A 21,890-nucleotide genomic window follows, 5' to 3' on the forward strand; every position below is an offset into this window, starting at 1 on the left:
AGCCCTACAGTGGACCGCGCGAGGGAGTGTAGCAAGCAAGCTCCACCCTCTCAAGTGGATAGGGAGGAGAGGCCACTTCCCAAAGAAATGTTTAGAAAAATATGTGGAAAAAAGTGCAAATTTACAACACAGTGTTCAAATACAGACTTGGCTCTTTTAAGGCTATCTCTTGGCAGACCATTCAACCCTAAAGAACAAGTTACTTACCTTTGGTAACGATGTATCTAGTAGAGACATATGTTAGTTGTAGATTTCATTACAAGACCGGAGAATACCATTATGCATTAACCTTTTAAAGCCACCTCCACACAGCCACTTTAAAGTAAGACATCACAGTGTAGATTGTTCTAGAACATAGTTCAGTCAGGCTATAATAGGCTTGCACTCAGTAAATTCTGCCTCTTAAATGCGGCTCCACACAAATAAGTAACTCTCTATTCACATCATTACTTCACTGTAATTTTAAACACTTTTTCACTTTCTATGCTTAATCATAACTTTTATTTGATAAATTGTCATTTCATGTTTATAATCTTGGTACATACTACAGTTTTTCCTATCAACGTTTCCAATATTGCACCGCCATTTTATAACATGCTTATTCATATTAACAAGGGCTGAGCTTCCAATCTGTGGCCGCTCACCCTTCCTACCCACCCTTCTCTACTTTATCCCACTGATCAATCGCAACTGGCGCACTGGTATATCTTACCGTGCCTTCGCCAGCCGATCACTTACTTCCTCCGATCGCGGTCAGCCAGCCTCTTGGCTAACTTCACCGCGGCGCTCAATTAATTCAGGGCATCTCTAGCCTTTCTACCAGGAGAACAATCAGCTACAAATGAAGGACTCGCCTCTCCCGGTGCGCATCGTCACTAGGGCACGTCTGGAGAGGTTTCTTTAGAGGAAAATACTTGGGCAACGATGCAGCAAGCCGCAATACACGCAGCTGTTCGATCACGCAAATTTGACAGTTGTTTCTTGAAGCAAACAGCTGATCAAAACTCCGCCGACCAAAATTTGTTTTAAAAAGCCTTTTCTTACATGGGTCCTAGAAACGGTCCAAGGGTTCAGAATAGACTTTGTACCACCACCTCACCAATCCGTATCCCCGGGGAACTAAGTCTATCTCAAGACCAACAGGAGGTAGTAGAAGAGGAGATTTGCTCAATGTTAAAAAAAGGCGCAATAATAGAAATACCAATGAACCAGAAGGTTTTTATAAGCACTCTCTTTCTGATATAAAAGAAAGATAAAGGCTGGAGACCTGTTATAAATTTCAGAAACCTAAACAGGTTCCTCGCCTAGATGCACTTCAAAATGGAGGGCATCCACCTCCTAAGAGACATCTTACTGGAGGGAGACTGGCTAGTAAAATTCCAATCTTAAAGACGTGTATTTCACCATTCCAATTGCTCAGGAATATCAATGCTACCTCCAATTTTTATGGCAAAATCACCTTTTTCAAATTCAAGTACTCCCCTTCGGCCTAGCATCAGCCCCCTGGTGCTTTACAAAAGTAATGAGAGCAGTCATCTCTTTCCTCAGAGAGAGGAATACGTCTTATTATATATATCTGAATGACATTCTCATAATGTTGCAGTGTCAAGTGCAAATTCACAAAGATCTAGAGAGAAGGAGTAGTTTCTTTTCTGTAACTCCAGTTCTGTAGTAGGGGTATCTCTGTTATAGTCATAATCTAGTGAATAGTCCCGCCCATGTGCGTGGACCCCGGAGCAATAAAAAATAATCTCTAAAAGGTGACAAATCATGCAGACCTGCATACACCTTTAAGAGAGAATTTAATTTAAAGACAGATAATGCAGCCTATACCCACAGGCTACACTGTCCAGTACTTCAACTAGAATTCCACCAACATCCACAAACAGCACTGCCTGTCTAGTTTTTCTCCACATAGGAAAAAACCCTGCCTCTACCAGCAAAAGCCTCTGGAATGATAGAGAGGAAGGAGTGGACAGACAAGCCCCATAGGCTGCCATTATGTGGCTTAGAACAGGATACTGTGCCTTTAAGAAAACTTTCCAGATTTCCAGAACTTTCCCCAGTATCCCAGAATGCCCAGCAGGTCCCATTTACTTTCAGTTCTTTTTGAAGGCGTAGCACGCCAGACCTGTAGCATTCTTCATATGAAAAAATATCTCTCCACCGGGGAGGAGGGCGGGCGCTTATGACTATAACAGAGATACCCCTACTACAGAACTGGAGTTACAGAAAAGAAACTACTCCTTCTGTAGTAGGGGATCTCTGTGTATAGTCATAATCTAGTGAATAGAATGGCAAGCCCATCCCCACACAACAGCAGCGGTGGAGAACAAAAAAGACAAACCCACTACTGTGCGAACAAATTTCGCAGCGAAGCCTGCCCAACCTGAGCATCTGCCCTGGCATCCGAGTCCAGACAGTAATGCGCAGCAAAGGTATGGACCGACTTCCAAGTGGCCGCCTTGCAGATTTCCGCAATAGGAACATTACGCAGCAAAGCCGTCGTGGCAGCTTTGCCCCTGGTGGAATGAGCCTTAGGTTTACCCCCTAAGGTCTTATTAGCCTTTTGATAACACAATTGTATGCAGGACACAATCCACCTAGAAATGGACTGCTTAGAGGTCGCAAGACCAGTCCTGACTGATCCATAATTAACAAACAATTGGTCAGACCTACGAATATCCTTGGTCTTATCCAGATAAAATTTCAACACCCTCCGAACATCCAGGGAATGGAGAGACCTTTCCGCTGGCGAAGAGGGATTCTGAAAGAACGTAGGTAAAGTTATGGTCTGGTTGACATGAAAATCAGAGATAACCTTAGGAAGAAATTTAGGGTGAGTACGCATCACAACCTTAGCAGCATGAAATACAGTATAAGGTTCTTGACAACATAATGCCTGAAGTTCACTCACCCTGCGGGCCGATATAATGGCCACTAGGAACGCCGCCTTCCAGGATAGGTGCTGCAATGAAGCCTTGTGAATGGGTTCAAAAGGCTCCTTCATCAATCTGGACAGCACCACATTCAAGTCCCAGGAAGGCGAGGGAAGTCTGACGGGAGGAAACACTTTCTTCAAGCCTTCCAAAAAATCCTTGACCACAGGGATCTGAAAGAAGGAAGTCTGTGAAGGGCATTTCCTGTAAGCAGTCAAAGCAGCCAGATGAACCTTAATGGAATGGAAATTAAGGCCAGACTGCGCCAGATGTAAAAGGTATGGAAGGATGACATCTTCCTTACATGTTGTCGGATCAAAGTTCTTGGACTTACACCAGATACAGAACCTCTTCCACTTGTAAGCATAGGATGTCCTAGTGGAAGGTCGTTTAGACTCCTTCAGTATGTCCATACAATCGTCTGGTAGATTCAGATGGCCATATTGCACTATTTCAGGAGCCATGCCGCCAAACTCAAAGACGAGAGGTTGGGGTGCACCATCCGCCCCCCGAACTTCGTGAGAAGGTCCGGCCTGCACGGCAACCGCATGTGAGGAAGGAGAGACCGGTGAAGAAGGTCCGTGAACCACCACTGCCTGGGCCACTCCGGGGCGATCAGGATCATCCGCGCCCTGGACTGGGACAGCTTGATGAGCACCGCCGGAATCAGGGGAACGGGTGGAAAAGCGTACAGAAAGCTGTTCGACCAATCGATCCATAGCGCATTCCCCAGCGTCCCCCGCTGGTAGTACCTGGATGCGAAGTCTCGGCATTTGCTGTTTTCGGCGGTGGCGAACAGATCTACGTCTGGAGTCCCCCACCTTGCGAAGACTTCTCCTAGTACTTCGTCGTTTATGACCCATTCGTGGTTTTCCTGAATCAGCCTGCTCAAGGCGTCCGCCTGAGCATTCTGCACCCCTGGCAGATGCGTGGCCGTAATCGTCAGTCCTCTGGCCAGCAGCCAGCGCCAGATCGCCTGCGCCTCCTGCGACAGAGTGCGCGATCTCGACCCCCCCTGCTTGTTGAGGTAATACATCGTAGTTGTATTGTCCGTCTGTATCAGCAGCGAGTTGGTCTGGAAGGACGGAAGGAAGGCCTTCAGCGCCAGGAAGACAGATCTGAGTTCCAGGAAATTGATGTGGTATGTCGATTCCAACGCAGACCACTTTCCTTGAATCTGCAAGTCCCCGGAATGCGCTCCCCAGCCCTGGAGAGACGCATCCGTCACGACACTCGTCGTGGGAATGTCCTTGTGGAAGGGAACCCCCTTGAGGAGGTTTTCCGCCGAACACCACCACTTCAGAGACTGAAGAGCATGCAGCGACAGTCGTATCTTGTCGTCCCAAGAGCCTGTCCTCTGATCCCACTGATCCTCCAAACACTCCTGCAGTGGTCTCATGTGTAGCCGAGCGTGAGGCGTGAGGAAGATACAGGAGGCCATCGATCCCAGCAGCGAAGACACCTTCCTCACTGTCGTCGATGGAGCAGTCCTGAGGTCCAGAGCCTTCCGAAGGAGTGATAACCGTCTCTCCTCCGAAGGAGACACGCTTGCTGACCGCGTATCGATGGAGGCCCCCAGGTACTGTATGCACTGGACCGGAGTCGTAACCGATTTGGACATGTTGACGTGTAACCCCAGCTTGTGCAAGAGCTCGCACGTCCATCGGAAGTGTTCTTGCGCTTCCGCGAAGGATGATGCCTTGATCAGCCAATCGTCCAGATACGGGTAGACAAACACCTTGTTCCTCCGCAGGTGTGCCGCTACCACCGCCATGCACTTCGAAAAGGTCCTGGGCGCAGACTTTAGCCCGAATGGCAGTACTGTGTATTGATAGTGATTGGCGCCGACTTGGAATCGCAGGAACTTCCTGTGCTTCCGTGCTATGGGCACATGGAAGTACGCATCCTGTAGATCTATGGCACAGAGCCAGTCTCCCCGTTGCAGCTGAGGGTAAATCTGGTGCAACGATAGCATGCGAAACTTCTCTCTGCGAATCCATTTGTTTGCCTGTCGCAAATCCAGAATGGGCCTGAACTCGTTCTTGTCCTTCTTGCGAACGAGGAAGAACCGAGAGTACAGACCTCTTCCCCTTTGAGACAGAGGTACCTCTTCTACCGCCTTTTTTCTCAACAAGATGTCTGCCTCCGCCTGGAGCTCTCTCAGCTGGAATCGAGAGCTGACCGGCGGAATCGCTGGAGGCGGGCTGATAAACCGAAGACTGTATCCATTGCAAACAATATTCAGCACCCACTTGTCCTGAGTAATTTTTCTCCACTCTGCCGGAAAAAATTGAATGCTTCCCCCCACTGGAGTGGGTAACGGTTGAGGGGGAAGTAGCCGCTCAGGGCCGAGACCCGGCCGGGCCCTTGGTTGTGGTAGTAGCCTGCTGGCCTCCTCTACCCCTCTGGCGCTTCTGGAAGGGCTTGCGGAACTGCTGCTGTTGTGGCTGCTGCTGTCCCGAGCCCTGCCCACGCCCTCTGCCCGAAGACCCGAACCTCCTTTGGAACGGGCGCTTCTTTTTCTCAGCCTTCTCCAACCCGACGGCCGTCAGGGTTTCCGCCTCAGCCTTCATGCGGGCCATCTCATCGTCCGCATGCTTCCCGAACAGGGTTTCCCCTGAGAAGGGCAGGTTGGCCACTCTTTACTGCGCCTCTGGCTTGAGGGACGTCGGGCGCAACCACGAATGGCGCCGCTGGTGGACGCCATGACAGTAGGCGTGGGCGGCCAATAAAGCTACATCCGCCGCTGCGCTGATCGTTTGGTTCGAAACCAGCATGCCTTCGCGCACCGTCTCCAAGAAGTCCTCCTTCTTGTCCCGTGGCAGGAGGTCTGCATATTGCTGCAGGGACTCCCACAGGGCCCGGTCGTAACGGCCCAACAAAGCCCCTGCACTCGCCGCCTTCATGGTGGTGGCGGCGGTACCACACACCTTCCTGCCCGCAGAATCCAGCCAGCGGCTTTCTTTGTCAGGTGGAACCGTGGAGGACGGGGCGGTCGCATGTTGTTTTCTTGCCGCCGTCACGATCACCGAATCCGGCTTCGGGTCCACTCTCAAAAAGGACGGATCCGACTCCGGGGCCCTATACTTTTTCATGAGCCTGGAAGGAGCGGCCTTCGTCGTCGCGGGAGTGAGGAACAGCTCCAAGGCGGGTTCCACCAGTCCTGGTACAAGAGGCAGTAGGGGACGAGACAGGTGTTTTTTATGAAGCGTCTCGAATATCACGGACGTCGTGGGTGTTGGAACCGTCACCGTGATACCCAACTTTGCAGCCCCTCGCAACAGCACCTCTTGGAACGAGACCAAGTCGTCCACCGGAGACACCCTAGTCCCCGGGGAGTCCGACAGCGTCGGGGAAAGGTCTCTGTCCGAGGAGCGCGTGCGCGACCTGGACCTATACCTCCTACGGTGTCGTCTTGAGTCCGACGAGGACCGTCCATGGCTCCGTGATCTTCTCCTCTTGTGAGAGCGGGAGCGCGACCTCTTCGGCTTCGGCCTGTCCGCCGGTCTCGCCGGTCCAGGCGACCGTGGGCGTCGTGGCTTCGGGGTCCCCTGCGGCGGAGTCGGGTACCGTGGAAGGGAAACCGACCACGGGGGAACCGGCGGCGGTCCCACATGAGTGCGTGGCAGCGACAGAGGCTGGGGCGGCGGAGGCAGCGTCCGCGGCCGAGGTGGCAGTGGTGGAGGTGGCGGTGACGGAGGTGGAGGTGTTGGTGGAGGTGGTGGTGGAGGCGGAGGCGGCGGAGGCGGGAGAGGAGGCGGCTACGGAGGCATCCGAGGAGGCGTATACACCACCGAGTACACCGATCCCGGTGACTCTCTCTTCCTCGGCGTCGATCTTCTCCTCGATGTCGATCTTCTCCTCGACGTCGATCGTCGCCTCGACGGCGACATGTGCCTCGACGGCGACCTGTGCCTTGACGGCGATCTGTGCCTCGACGGCGACCTGTGCCTCGACGGCGACCTGTGCCTCGACGTCGATCTTCTCCTCGGCGTCGATCTTCTCCTCGGCGTCGATCTTCGCCTCGGCGTCGATCTTCGCCTCGGAGTCGATCTTCGCCTCGACGGCGACCTGTGCCTCGACGGCGACCTGTGCCTCGACGGCGACCTGTGCCTCGACGGCGACCTTCGCCTCGACGGCGACCTTCGCCTCGACGGCGACCTTCGCCTTGACGGCGACCTTCGCCTTGACGGCGACCTCAAGCGTCTCGACGTCGATCTCCTTCTCCTCTTCATCGACGGCGAGCTGCGATCCCTCGACGGCGAATGCCAACGCCGGGTCCCATCTCGACGACGACCGCTGGACGGAGCCGACGACGGCGTCGTCGCCGATGACGCCGATGTAGTCGACGGCAGCCTATTCAGGTCCCTCGACGGCGATCGTCGACGCCGCTTCTCCCCAGAGCCCTGGGGAGACGGCGAACAGACGGTGGTCATCCTCCTCGACGTCGCCGTCGACGCCCTCGACGTCGACGGGGAGTGGGAGCGCTTACTGGTCTTCCTGCCCCTGGGGAGCCCCCCAGGGGCCTCAGTATGGGCCAAATCAGCCCTTCCAGACCCACCTGGTGCCTTCAGTCTTCGCTCCTCCAGAACTTGAAGCCTGTTTTTCATTCTGTCCCTCAGGGTCCTGGCTGAGAACGAGTGGCAGATGGTACAGCTCTCAGGCACGTGGGACTGGGGAAGGCAACCTATGCACACCTCGTGTGGATCAGTTTTAGCCTTCTTTCGACCACATTCCGGGCACTTGTTGAACAAGCCAGGCATGTTGACAGTACCAGCTACTAAACACAAGAAAAAGTGACAAAAATTGCCAAAATCTCAAATAAACCCTTGAAAAGGGGAGAGCTCAATGCTCCAGGGTCCTGCTAGCAGGAGCCGGAAAAAAGAACTGAAAGTAAATGGGACCTGCTGGGCATTCTGGGATACTGGGGAAAGTTCTGGAAATCTGGAAAGTTTTCTTAAAGGCACAGTATCCTGTTCTAAGCCACATAATGGCAGCCTATGGGGCTTGTCTGTCCACTCCTTCCTCTCTATCATTCCAGAGGCTTTTGCTGGTAGAGGCAGGGTTTTTTCCTATGTGGAGAAAAACTAGACAGGCAGTGCTGTTTGTGGATGTTGGTGGAATTCTAGTTGAAGTACTGGACAGTGTAGCCTGTGGGTATAGGCTGCATTATCTGTCTTTAAATTAAATTCTCTCTTAAAGGTGTATGCAGGTCTGCATGATTTGTCACCTTTTAGAGATTATTTTTTATTGCTCCGGGGTCTACGCACATGGGCGGGACTATTCACTAGATTATGACTTTACACAGAGATCCCCTACTACAGAACAATATCCCTCTACGAAGACCTAGGTTCATCATAAACAAGGACAAGTCTATCTGAACACCCTCAAAAAGCATAGAGTTCCTGGGTTTCTCAAAAGATACAGTAAAATCTATTCTTCTCCTGCCATCGAAGAAGGTGGCCAAAATTCGCTTTGTCCTGAAACAACACTTACTGACCCTGAGGGAACCTGCCAGACTTTTAGGTCTTCTATCCTCCTCCATACAAGCCATATTACAGGGCCCCCTCCACTACTGTGCTCTTCAAAGAATAAAAGCAAGAGCTCTGCGAACAGGCCTGTGGTATGGGGACAAAATATCCTTGGATCAAGAAGCAAGAACAGATTTGACTTGGTTGCTGGCAAACCTAGATGCATGGAACGGACGAGCAATCTTTGGTTTATTGCCGGATTACATTCTCGAAACCGATGCGAGTCTCTTTGGATGGGGCGCTTGTCTACGATCCGAGAATACAGGGGGACTTTGGTCCTACACGGAGGGAGCCCACTACTTAAACTTCCTATAATTACCTGTGGGACTTCACACCTTGATGAGTTTCAAACATTGTTTACAGGGCAGATCAGTTCTGCTGAAGATGGACAATGTTTCAGCAGCAGCGTATATAAACCGTCTAAGTGGAAATAATTCCGTCATCTGGGCACAACAATATGTCCATTGTTATCAGACAGAGGGGGAACCAAATCAGTATTCCATTTAAGGCGAGCATCGGAGACAATCACAGGTGCGTCTTTCTGCATACGAGTATACAGTCTGGTAATAAGCTTGCGCAGCGATGGCATAACCAGCAAGTTTTCTAGAGCAGTCAGTGGGGTGGGCAAGGATGGGAAATCTGCATGTAGCTCCCAACAGGCTGCACGTAGTTTAGAGCAGGATACTTACCTGGGGAAGCCAATGTCTCAGCTGACTGGAACTCCAGATTTCTGAAAGACTACAGCGATTGGAAGCTGAATGTTTCTATCTTCTGAAAACTAAACCGGCGATGGGGTCTATTGAAATTAGACCCGTCTGCAAGCAGACTCACCTCCCAACTAGAAAAATACTTCAGCTTTCCCAGACCCGGGTGCTCTGGCAATGAACGCCTTCCTACAACCCTGGGAAGGTCATAAAGCTTACGCATTCTCCCCCTTCGCCATAATCCAGAGAGTCCTACACAAAGTCAGACAGGAAGCTTGCTCCTAGTATTGATAACTCCCTTTTGTGAGAAGTTGGCCTGATGTATGATGTCACTAGTTATAGTGTACACCTTATATCAGTCCAAATACCCTTATGGTGATTGGTTGTAAAGTCAACCTTATAGACCAGCTATCCTAGTGGTAGCATGGACAAGAGCAGTCTTAGGCTAAACTCTGAATGGCATGTGAAGCCAGCTGTGATACCATATATAATCCCTTGAATACCAAATGAAAGGACACCACAACAGATATATATATAAAATAAAGTGTATTTATTCTAAGCAAACCCTCAGCACTCTTTATGAGTTTAGAGGTAAGTACAACACAGTCTTATTAATGCATACAGTAAGTCACACAGGTAAGTAATACAGTTAGGCCCTAGGGGCCACGCAAACCATATACTAAGTAAGTGGTATAAGAACCACTGTCACGGAAATAGAATAGGCCTAGGCCTAGGGAATCGCTGGGGCTACACGACACTAGCGTTAGTTAGGAAGTGGGAGGCCCACGGGATTCGTGTGCAGAGTGGAAACACTCACGCGTAATGCGTAAAAGTCAATAGCAATGTTACAGTTTAGAAATAGATAGATTTAGGACACTTCCGGAGTAGCTAGGAAGTTGAGACTTGAAAACTAGACACTAGGATAGTCACTATCCTGATGAGCACCGGAGTACCCAAGTTACCTAGCCCACAGGCTGCGGGTGCATAGGGGTGAAGATGCGTCGTTTTCGTCGTCGACTCCTATGGATGCCTGAAGAAAGATGCTGACAGGCAGTCAGGAGAGAGTGTCCGGTGGATCCCAAGCCTGGGATCAAGAAGAGAAGAAACCTGCAAGCAGAGGGGACAGAGTCAAGGTCACTAGCCAGTGACCACGTGGAACCAGGAAGGAACCAGGCGATGTCGTGAAGAGTTGCAGGTGAAGGTGAAGCTTGTCGCTGCAGCCAGGAGGACCAGGAAGCGTCGAGGACGACCAGGACCAGGAGGCGAGCTGTCCCACGAAGGCTCTTGCTGTCGGCGGCGTCGAAGTTGGACTAGGACTCACCAAGCCTTGGCAAGCGGAACCCACGAAGAACAAGGGACTTGCTTCTGGTGCAGACCAGGAAGGTCTGGGGTGCTTCTTCTTTGCAGAGAAGCGGGAGCCAGTCTGGAGGAGCCAAACCAGCGCAGAAGATTTCAGGGAGCGTCGTCACAAAGGCCACTAGCCAGCGGGCAAGCAACCGGACAGACGCGGCAAGCAGGAAAATGCTGAAGGGCCCCACGCAGGACTCGTGGAGTGTGGGGGGCTGGTCTTCGGTGCAGATGGTGCTTGGGGTTGGGGGTTCTCAATCCCCGGTGCACAACTTCGAGGGTACCTCAGAAGCTGCGCTGTAAGTTACTAGCCACTTTTCCCAGGTAGCCGGTCCCACGTCGCTCGTCGCCTCCACGGATCTCAGCTCTGCTGCAGATGTGGATGAGGGTCGGAGAAGTCTGGAAATCAAGGCTCTGGTCGGGCTCTGCAATCGGTTCCTCGTCGAACGTTTCACAAAGCAAAGGGTAGTCACTTGATGGTGCCTGTTTGCACAGGGTAGCCACTCCTTGGCTACAAGGGAGATTCTTCAGTCTTCTTCTTTCGTCGAATGTCGAAGGTCCAGAGTTTCTGTTCAGTTTTGCAGGTTCAGGATAATCTAAAGTCTTGAGGCCCAACTCCCACTCTTATACTAATCTGGGGGGCTGGGATACCTGCTAGGTCACGCCTTATGGGTGGGACCTGGGAGGGGGTGGTTACACCCACTTCCCTTTGTCCAGTTTCGCGCCAGAGCTGGGGCTGGAGTGCCCCAGCACCGGTTTGAACTGGACTATGCAAGGAACACCTTGTGTGCCCCAGGCATGTCTCATTCCTTTCAGCCCACCCTGCCCCAATACACTAAAGGCTGTCTGGGGAGGTGCTAGCACCTCCCCAAGCAGGAAACCTATTGTCCAGGCCTCCCTGGCTGGGATCACTCCCAGCTGCAGGAGGTCAGACTTGTGTCGTGGCAGCAGCATCCATTTTGTGATGCTGAGGCTTTGGTCAGAGGTTACACAGCAAAGTATGATTTTAACATGTCTCTCCCTCTAGAAGGGAGGGATAATATCCTCATCACCAGAAATGGTATGGGGGTATTATTCCAAAGTGTTAGACACCTTACACGACATGTTTTGATACAGCCCAACCATAGTTACCATAACCGTTTAAGATTATAAGGCACTTTAAGAGTATATGGTAGGCTATATCATAGAACAGCTATAAGGACATGGTTCCGAAAGCTGCAGACAGGCTCAGCTCATGCTAGAGCACCATCTCACATGTTACCAAGCACTCTGCCTCCAGGATTGTTAAGGCCTGCCATAGGAGTGACTGATAGGTACACATGTGTCTATATATAAGGTAGGTATAGGAATACTACACCTAAGCAAGGGGTGATTACACGACCTTGCCCCAGCTGAGTGATCAGCCAGTTGTGTCTGATTGGAAGGCCAGACCAGGGGTGGCATAATACATGCTGCAGCCCCTGGGAGGCCTAGGGTACACCTATGCCCTGGGTACCTAGGGTACACTGTACAGGGTCCAATAAGGTGATCCTTACCAATTGGGAATGTACCTAGGGTACATGGAATCCATTTTAAAGAGAGAGCAGACAGCCTGAGACCCTGAATGGCAGGATCTCAGGCCAACTAAGTCGAAAAACCAGCTAGACACTAGGCAAAAAGTTGGGGGTAACCATAGTCAGATATCCACCTTCCTACACAACCCCCCCCCAAACGAAAGGAGATAAGGCTGGCCTTTACAAGGTAAGCCTCTATTGCCTGAGTGGCCATATAAGGAAGAACCAGCACTGGCATGGTTACCCCCTGTCTCATGGTCCACTAAGCAATCCCTCATCCTAAAGATATCATAGGGTCTCCACCATAGGGAATCTCTACCTTTGGTGTGTCTTTGCAAAGAAAAAGCCTGGTGTTGAGATGGAGTACTGAAGTGAGTGTCCTCAAAGTGAGGCCTCAGCTTCCTCCAATCATCCTCCACCATGGATGCCTTTCTTTCTCTAACTGAGTTGCACTGTGCTCTCAGGGTCAGCCTCTGGCTACCTAAAGCTGGAGGCTGGGTCCCTTTTGTGGGCTTACTGGAGGGACAGGTCAGGTTTGGGGCCCTAAGGTCCCAGGTTTGCCTGTGCCCGACAGAATCCCTCTGGGGGAGGTCCCTAACTACCTGTGAAGGGGATCCCTCAGGAATGTTTTTACCCATCACCTGGCTAGGGCAACTAACCAGGCAATCCTCATTCTTTTGAAGGGGGGGTTCTTGTGGACAGGGGCCCTCTTGGGGTCCACTGGCCTCCCTGACCTCTGCAGCCCTGGGCTGACTGAGGCAGGGTAGAGAGAGGCAGGCTACCTGCACCAGACTGGGTCCCACCTTGGAAGGGGCCACTGACATCAGAGGCTCTGCCAGGCCAGGCCTGGCTACCTCTGGGGCAGTTCCTTCACAAGGGGTGAGGTCAGATCCCTGAGGAGGCTGACCTTTTCCTAATGTCTGGGGAGAGGGAGACTTTTCTTCCTCCCCACTACTCTCTGTCTGTGTGGAGTGATCCATTGTTTCAGGCTTCACTACACCTATATCAGTCTGAGTGTGGGCTGAGACCATTACAGCCTTGCCAACCTTTTCAGGAAGGCACTCAGTTTGGGTTTGAGCTGTGACTGTCACAGCTCTGTCAGTCCCTACAGGGAAGTCTGTCTGTGCCTGGGCTGTGGCTACCACTGCCCTTCCAACCTTTTCAGGGAGGAAAGCTACTTGGACAGGGGCTGTGACTGGCACAACCCCACTACCCTTTTTGGAAAGGCCTACCATTCTGGAATGGGTGTCTTGTTCAACTCCAGCCCAAGCTGAGAGTTCTAAGTCATTCCCCAGCAAGCAGTCCACAGGCAAGGTTGGAGACACTGCCACCCTTTTAGGGCCAGTGACACCTCCCCAGCTGAGACATACCTCTGCCATGGGATGACTGGTCTGTTTGCCATCAATGTTAGTTACCTGGTATGAGAAACCAGGCAAAAGCTGCTCAGAGGGAACTAGCCTATGGGCCACCATAGTGATGCTAGCTCCAGTGTCTCTGTAGGCCTCAGCTTTTCTACCATTGATGTAGGGTTCCTGTCTGTACCTACCCAAAGTGTTGGGACAGGCAGTGAAGTTGGCAAACCCCATGCCACCATCACAGACAAGAGTAGCTGCTGCAGGGGAATTGGCTAAGCCAGGATCCCCCTGTGTTCCCCAAGAAAACCCAACCAAATTTTTGGGGGCACTCCCACCACCTGGGGGATTACTGCTGACAGTAATAGGTGGTGTGACAGGAGTAGTTGAAGGAACAGTTTTGTTTTTAGCCTGTGGACAACTGCTGTCAGTTTTCCAATGCCCAGGTGTTTTACACACATGGCAGTAAGGCTTTTTAACAGTGGTAGAGGAGGGAGCTTGGGACCCACCACCCTGTGTGGAGTTTTGGGGCCCTGAGGAAGATTTCTCTTTTGCTTTATCCCCACCCTTCTCTTGAGGCTTGGTGGTATCTTTCTTTTGGTCACCACCCTGATTTTTAGGCCTAATCCTGGTCCTGACCCATTTATCTGCCCTCTTTCCCAATTCTTGGGGAGAGGTCAAATCTGAGTCTACCAGGTGTTGATGGAGAAGCTGGTTTTGACAATTACTAAGGATCTGCTCCCTCATAATCAAGTTGTACAATCCTGTATAGTCCTGCACCTTGCTGCCAGTTAACCAACCTTCCAAAGCCTTAGTGGCACAATCCACAAAATCAGACCAGTCCTGTGTCTGTGTCTTCTGGGTGTCTCTGAACAACAACCTATACTGCTCAGTGGTTAAGCCAAACCCATCTATCAGAGCACTCTTCAGGACTTTGTAATTGTTTGCATCCTCATCACTGACTGTGAGGAGCTTGTCTCTACCTTTATCAGAAAAGGAGAGCCACAAGATAGCTGCCCACTGACTTTGGGGTACCTGCTGTACTTTGCAGGCCCTCTCCAAAGCAGTCATCCATTTGTGGATGTCATCCCCATTCTGATATGGGGGGACTATCTTGCTTAGGTTTCTATGGTCATAAGACCTATCCCTATCTCTAGGGATGTTGCTGCCACCAGTGGGTTCTGACCCACACAATTTTTGCTCTCTAGCCAGAGCAAGCTTCTCCTTGGCAAGGGCAATTTCTTCCCTCTGAATCCTTAGATTAGCTTCCCTCATTCTGGCTTTATGCTCCTTTCTCTCAGGTGAAGTCATTCCCCTGTGAGAGGAAGCATTAGAGATGCTAGAAACATGGGAGTGGATGGATTCCCTTGAAGGGGATCTGTCCCTCCTGCTTCTCTGTGAAAGCCTACTTGTGGGTCTGTATGGGGGGACCCCATGCAAACTCCCATGTAAACTTAGGTTAGCCTGGCTAAGCCTTCCTACTTGGCCCTGGCTGTCTACCTCTTCCTCTGAAGTCCCATCTGACTCATCTGTGGTGGGTAGACCCTTATCTACAGCTATGGCACCATCCCTGGCAGCTCTTTCAGCATCATAGGCCTCCAGAAGCTCCACTAGCTGTCTAAGGGTAGGGTTTGCACCCTGTTTTATTCCTCTGGAGGTACACAAATGTCTCATCTCCTGGAATGTGAAGGTATCATACCTAGAGGGGGTCTTCTGCAGACCTGCCCCTCCTGAGAGAGCATCTACTTGATCTCCTCCCAGAGGCATGATCTAGTGAGGGTGTGGTGTGTGCACCTACCTACACTAGTTGTTTCTACTAAACCTCTCTAGTAGTTGTAGTCAGGGTGTGTTACTCCCTTCAACCTACAACTACTAAGTCCAGTAGGACTTAAGTATTATAATCTATGTTATATGTACCTAGACAATATCTGTGTGATCTTTCAATTTAGTATCTTAAGATTACAATGGTATTACAACAGCAAGCTCAGATCCCAACCGCTGCTCACCAATGTGAGAAGTTGGCCTGATGTATGATGTCACTAGTTATAGTGTACACCTTATATCAGTCCAAATACCCTTATGGTGATTGGTTGTAAAGTCAACCTTATAGACCAGCTATCCTAGTGGTAGCATGGACAAGAGCAGTCTTAGGCTAAACTCTGAATGGCATGTGAAGCCAGCTGTGATACCATATATAATCCCTTGAATACCAAATGAAAGGACACCACAACAGATATATATATAAAATAAAGTGTATTTATTCTAAGCAAACCCTCAGCACTCTTTATGAGTTTAGAGGTAAGTACAACACAGTCTTATTAATGCATACAGTAAGTCACACAGGTAAGTAATACAGTTAGGCCCTAGGGGCCACGCAAACCATATACTAAGTAAGTGGTATAAGAACCACTGTCACGGAAATAGAATAGGCCTAGGCCTAGGGAATCGCTGGGGCTACACGACACTAGCGTTAGTTAGGAAGTGGGAGGCCCACGGGATTCGTGTGCAGAGTGGAAACACTCACGCGTAATGCGTAAAAGTCAATAGCAATGTTACAGTTTAGAAATAGATAGATTTAGGACACTTCCGGAGTAGCTAGGAAGTTGAGACTTGAAAACTAGACACTAGGATAGTCACTATCCTGATGAGCACCGGAGTACCCAAGTTACCTAGCCCACAGGCTGCGGGTGCATAGGGGTGAAGATGCGTCGTTTTCGTCGTCGACTCCTATGGATGCCTGAAGAAAGATGCTGACAGGCAGTCAGGAGAGAGTGTCCGGTGGATCCCAAGCCTGGGATCAAGAAGAGAAGAAACCTGCAAGCAGAGGGGACAGAGTCAAGGTCACTAGCCAGTGACCACGTGGAACCAGGAAGGAACCAGGCGATGTCGTGAAGAGTTGCAGGTGAAGGTGAAGCTTGTCGCTGCAGCCAGGAGGACCAGGAAGCGTCGAGGACGACCAGGACCAGGAGGCGAGCTGTCCCACGAAGGCTCTTGCTGTCGGCGGCGTCGAAGTTGGACTAGGACTCACCAAGCCTTGGCAAGCGGAACCCACGAAGAACAAGGGACTTGCTTCTGGTGCAGACCAGGAAGGTCTGGGGTGCTTCTTCTTTGCAGAGAAGCGGGAGCCAGTCTGGAGGAGCCAAACCAGCGCAGAAGATTTCAGGGAGCGTCGTCACAAAGGCCACTAGCCAGCGGGCAAGCAACCGGACAGACGCGGCAAGCAGGAAAATGCTGAAGGGCCCCACGCAGGACTCGTGGAGTGTGGGGGGCTGGTCTTCGGTGCAGATGGTGCTTGGGGTTGGGGGTTCTCAATCCCCGGTGCACAACTTCGAGGGTACCTCAGAAGCTGCGCTGTAAGTTACTAGCCACTTTTCCCAGGTAGCCGGTCCCACGTCGCTCGTCGCCTCCACGGATCTCAGCTCTGCTGCAGATGTGGATGAGGGTCGGAGAAGTCTGGAAATCAAGGCTCTGGTCGGGCTCTGCAATCGGTTCCTCGTCGAACGTTTCACAAAGCAAAGGGTAGTCACTTGATGGTGCCTGTTTGCACAGGGTAGCCACTCCTTGGCTACAAGGGAGATTCTTCAGTCTTCTTCTTTCGTCGAATGTCGAAGGTCCAGAGTTTCTGTTCAGTTTTGCAGGTTCAGGATAATCTAAAGTCTTGAGGCCCAACTCCCACTCTTATACTAATCTGGGGGGCTGGGATACCTGCTAGGTCACGCCTTATGGGTGGGACCTGGGAGGGGGTGGTTACACCCACTTCCCTTTGTCCAGTTTCGCGCCAGAGCTGGGGCTGGAGTGCCCCAGCACCGGTTTGAACTGGACTATGCAAGGAACACCTTGTGTGCCCCAGGCATGTCTCATTCCTTTCAGCCCACCCTGCCCCAATACACTAAAGGCTGTCTGGGGAGGTGCTAGCACCTCCCCAAGCAGGAAACCTATTGTCCAGGCCTCCCTGGCTGGGATCACTCCCAGCTGCAGGAGGTCAGACTTGTGTCGTGGCAGCAGCATCCATTTTGTGATGCTGAGGCTTTGGTCAGAGGTTACACAGCAAAGTATGATTTTAACATGTCTCTCCCTCTAGAAGGGAGGGATAATATCCTCATCACCAGAAATGGTATGGGGGTATTATTCCAAAGTGTTAGACACCTTACACGACATGTTTTGATACAGCCCAACCATAGTTACCATAACCGTTTAAGATTATAAGGCACTTTAAGAGTATATGGTAGGCTATATCATAGAACAGCTATAAGGACATGGTTCCGAAAGCTGCAGACAGGCTCAGCTCATGCTAGAGCACCATCTCACATGTTACCAAGCACTCTGCCTCCAGGATTGTTAAGGCCTGCCATAGGAGTGACTGATAGGTACACATGTGTCTATATATAAGGTAGGTATAGGAATACTACACCTAAGCAAGGGGTGATTACACGACCTTGCCCCAGCTGAGTGATCAGCCAGTTGTGTCTGATTGGAAGGCCAGACCAGGGGTGGCATAATACATGCTGCAGCCCCTGGGAGGCCTAGGGTACACCTATGCCCTGGGTACCTAGGGTACACTGTACAGGGTCCAATAAGGTGATCCTTACCAATTGGGAATGTACCTAGGGTACATGGAATCCATTTTAAAGAGAGAGCAGACAGCCTGAGACCCTGAATGGCAGGATCTCAGGCCAACTAAGTCGAAAAACCAGCTAGACACTAGGCAAAAAGTTGGGGGTAACCATAGTCAGATATCCACCTTCCTACACCTTTTGGCCATCTCAAGCTTGGTTTCCAACAATATTGGAATTGGCATGCGACATTCCAATTTCCTTCCCGCAGAAGGAGGACTCCTAACAAACACGGATGGGGAGGAACACCCTCTGGTCTCGACGGGGACTTTGAACCTTCTTGCCTAGAAGATATGAGGAAATCTAAAGAAAATTCAGGACTTTCGGGGAGAGCTGAGGAACTCCTCAAATAATCCCGGGCTCATGGAACCCACAAGAGGTAAAATGCAATTTGGAAAAAATTGGTTTGTTGGTGCCTGGAAAGGGAGCTGGTTCCTGTGGAGGCACCTATAGTCCAAGAATCTAACTTTCTAGTACAACAATTTGACAGGGGCCTCACTTATAGAACTCTGAACTGTTATAGATCAGCAGCCTCAGATGGTCACAACTTAGTAAATGGCTGGAGCATTGGAAAAAACATGGCGATATGTAGAATCCTTAAAAGTAACAGATTACGAAGGCCTCCTAAACATAAATATAAATCTCTCTGGAATGTGAATTTGGTTCTAAAGCTATTCAACTCTTGGCCAAATAATAGATTCCTAAACAAAAAGATGCTCTCCATGAAACTAGTCTCTTTATTATGCCTTATCTCATGCAGAAGAGTGTCGGACGTAAAGGCTTTAGAGGTAAGCAACATATTTTACGATTCCTTTGGAGTGAAGTTTTAAATTGTTCAAAGAACTAAGAGTATGTCTAACTCCATTTTTTACCCTAAATTTGATCTATGCAAAAAACTGTGTGTAGTAGAGTGTATGAAAGAATATGATCATAGACTGAATGAACATCGCCCAGACGGCGTTAACCAACTTCTCATCTCATTTGTTAAACCTTTCAAAGCAGTGACTTCCACTACAATAGCTCGTTGGGTAAAATAATCTATGCACTTAGAAGGCGTTGACCTTAAGAGATTCCAAGCTCATTCCATGAGAGGCGCTATGGCTAGTCAATCCCTTTGAAAAGGTGGTGGATTAGAAGACATCTTTAGAGCCGCTGATTGGTCAAACTCCTCTACATTTGCAAAGCATTACTGTAAGCCAATAGAACACATGCCAAATGTAGTTCTACAGAGCTACCAACATGCATAATGGCAGCCTCCGGTCTTGTAATGAAATAGCGATTCTCCTAATTACCATGGCAAGAGAATCAAAATTTCATAAAAGTCACGGGGGTTAACATAATCCCACCCCCCCAACCCTTGTCCCCCAAAAAAACCCTACAAAACAAAGTAAAATTTACCAAATATATATACATACATAGACTATAGGTACATCAAGAATGAAGATATAATATGTAATATCTTATTAACTTTGTGTTAAAGAGCCTTTTTGTATGCATTATACTAGTGCTACAATGCTTTATATGCATTTTAAAAAATCTCAACCTTGTAAATTATATCAATCTTTTATTACAGACAACTCTCAATAATCCTGAAGTCTCTTATTCAATCGCCTGGAAAACACCACGTAATGAATACCAAGCCTACTATTCAGTTAATTTGGATTTCTGCATTCTAGTTTGCTGACCATTCTCCAAGGATCTTCTGTTTCCTGTTTCGTCGTTTCTCTGCCAAGAACGCACTACCATATGTTTTGCAAATCTTTCCTAGTACAAGCCAACAGCTTTATTCACATTTAAAAGAGGCAGAATGTCCTGAGTGCAAGCCCATTATAGCCTGACTGTATTATGTTCTAGAACAATCTACACTGTGATGTCATACTTTAAAGTAGCTGTGTGGCGTTGGCATTAAAAGGTTAATGCATAATGTTAGCCTCCATGTCTTTAATGAGATCTAGATTCTCTTGGCATGGTAATTAGGAGAATTGCTATTCTGTCCCTTAGAATTTACATCCGGCGTCCGTCTGGATCTGGAGATTTGTTTTCAGCAGTACCCCTGTGCATCATTAGGTGACGTCGGTTGGCTTCACGTCCGTCGTCGGCAGCGTGGGCTATAGGGATGACGTTGAGGACCCTACATTGACTCCACCCATGCACGCTGACATCAGTTCTTAACACGACTTTCCACGGCAGAAGCACGGAGCCATGAAAGGCACTGACCACTGGTGCATCAAAACTAGGGCCCTTTAGGGGAGTCCCTATCCCTAGAAATCAGTTTGCAGAGCGGGGAGGATGGGTGGGGTGGTAAGGAATCTACAACTAACATATGGCTCTACCAGATACATTGCTACCGAAGGTAAGTAACTTGTTCATCTGATAGACACAGCTGATAGAGACAGCTAGCTGTAGATTATTTACCTTAGAATAGATACCCCAGCAATACCATCACCAAACTAAGATCATACCAGAAAGTCCTGGAGGACTGAACGGGCAGAATACCTATCCCTCTGGACTTGGCTGTCCAGGCAGTAGTGTCTGGTAAACGTGTGCAAGGATGCCCATGTTGCTGCCTGACAGATGTCAAGGATTGGAACTCCACTTGCTAATGCCGTGATTGCCGCGGTTGTTCTGGTGGAATGAGCACGCAATCCCACAGGAGGGTTGTTCTTCACCAAAGCCTAGCGTATTTTGATGCAAAGGAAAACCCATCGGGAGATGGTCCATTTTTTAACAGCCCGATCTTCCTTGGCACCCACATAGCCAATGAAGTGTTGATCATCCACCTGGAAATCTTTTGTGCAATCAAGATAAAAAGACAATGCTCGTTTTGGGTCCAGACGTTGGAGTCTCTCCTCCTCCTTGGAGGGATGCGGAGGTGAATAAAAGGTGGGCAGAGTGACAAGTTGTCCTACATGAAAAGGCGCAATGACCTTAGAAAGGAATGAGGCTTGGTCTGAAGCACCACTTTATCCGGATAGACAGATAGAAAAGAGGGCTTAGAAGATAAAGCTTGTAGCTCCCTCACCCTGCGAGCAGAGGGGATGGCAACAAGATGGCAGTTTTGAAAGTCAGCTACCTGAGGGAACAGTTATGAAGACGCTCAAAGGAAACACGCATAAGAAAGGTGAGAACCAGATTTAAGTTCCATTGGGGCATCACAAAAGGAGATGGAGGGAACAGATGAGTAAGGCCCTTAAAGAATCTGTTAACGATAGGAGATTTGAATAAAGAAGGCTGATCTGGCAGACAAACAAAAACAGAGATGGCTGCAAGATATCCTTTAAGAGTGCCCAAGGCAGATCCCTGCTGGGCCAAAGAAAGTCTATACTAAAGATCCTCTGGAAGATGAGCAGAAAGGGGATCAACAGCCTTCGCTGTGCACCATGGCACAAATATGTTCCATCTACAGGCGTATACCGTTTTAGTGGGGGTACGCCTGGCTGCCAAGAACATCACATACTTCGGCGAAAGGTCAAAATATGTCAACTGACACCGCTCAATCTCCACACAAGGAGGTGGAGACTGGACAGGTTTGGGTGAAGAACCGTCCCCTGTTGCTGCGACAGAGGATCCTCCCGAAGGGGCATGAGGCCCAACAGCCTCAGTCATTCTCACCGAAATCCTTGATAGAGGCTGAAACATCGGTATCATAGCCCGAATATCCCAGACTCGCTGCTCGGGAGGATAGGCCGGAAACTGCACTGAGTCCAGAACCGCCCGATAAAAGGAAGCATTTGAGGGGGAGTCAGGTGTGACTTCAACACGTTGATAGTAAACCCCAGTGAATGCAGGAGGTCCGCCGTAGTCTGGAGGTGGGAGACGACAGCCTGGAGCAAGCCGGCCCTCAACAGTCA

At 49.9% G+C, this 21,890-nt stretch overlaps 1 protein-coding gene across 1 annotated transcript in view; it reads right to left on the bottom strand.

The window, feature by feature from the left end:
* The window catches only part of LTN1 (listerin E3 ubiquitin protein ligase 1), a 452,785-nt gene that overhangs the window by 130,199 nt on the left and 300,696 nt on the right, over nucleotides 1-21,890 (bottom strand). The window lies entirely within an intron of this gene.

This window comes from Triturus cristatus, chromosome 8, assembly GCF_964204655.1.
Source record: "Triturus cristatus chromosome 8, aTriCri1.1, whole genome shotgun sequence".
Lineage (NCBI taxonomy): Eukaryota > Metazoa > Chordata > Amphibia > Caudata > Salamandridae > Triturus > Triturus cristatus.